At 64.6% G+C, this 655-nt stretch overlaps 1 protein-coding gene across 5 annotated transcripts in view; it reads left to right on the forward strand.

The window, feature by feature from the left end:
- Positions 1-6: 6 nt before the first annotated feature.
- Positions 7-655, forward strand: part of SETD5 (SET domain containing 5) — an 83,933-nt gene continuing 83,284 nt past the window's right edge. For all 5 annotated transcript variants that reach the window (XM_077751529.1, XM_077751533.1, XM_077751534.1 and 2 more), the window contains exon 1: positions 7-194. The gene's annotated coding sequence lies outside the window, so the exon portion shown is untranslated. The remainder of the gene's footprint in view (positions 195-655) is intronic.

The raw sequence follows: 655 nt of genomic DNA on the forward strand, positions 1-655 counted from the left end.
CTTCCCTGGCCCTTCCCCCTCCCCGCCTCTGGCTCCCTCCGCCTTTCTGCCCCCCACCCCCACTTCACGGGCACGGGCCATTCCCGGCCAGGAAACGCCGTGGCGCCGCGTTGGGCCTAACTCGAGTCCTGCTGCCTCCCGGGAGTGCTGTGCGCCGCAGCCCGGGCCCAGGCCCCGGCAGCGCCTGGGACAAGGTAAGGGTCCGACAGAAAAGAGAGACCTACCCTCACGACCGGGCCCTGGGGGAGGGAAGGGTCACCTCCTCCGTCTCCCCGCGCTCGCTCTCGGGACGTGGGCCTGGCCCTTCCCAGGCTCTTAGTAGGAGGATGCTGCCCCTTCTCATCCCCCTCGCCGCCCCACACACACCGTTGCACCCTTCTTTCTCAGAGAGAGGCCCCCTCCGTAATCGAGTCGACCCCACTGCCCTTTTCATGCCTTTCCTGGGTCAGGACGCTTCCCCTCCCCCACGCCTCTTCACCCCTTTTCCTGGGAACTGCCTACTCCACGTTTACCTTTTACTTGAGGATAGGCCTCTCCCTGCCCTCTTCTAAAAATGCACAGGCATACTTTTTTTTTCTCTCCTAACCCCCGCCCCCACCCCCTTTCGCGCGGCCTTGTGACAACTCTGATCTCTTGGGGGGGGGGGTGCCTGAAA

The sequence above is a fragment of the Crocuta crocuta genome, unplaced genomic scaffold (assembly GCF_008692635.1).
Source record: "Crocuta crocuta isolate KB4526 unplaced genomic scaffold, BGI_CrCroc_1.0 scaffold69, whole genome shotgun sequence".
NCBI lineage: Eukaryota > Metazoa > Chordata > Mammalia > Carnivora > Hyaenidae > Crocuta > Crocuta crocuta.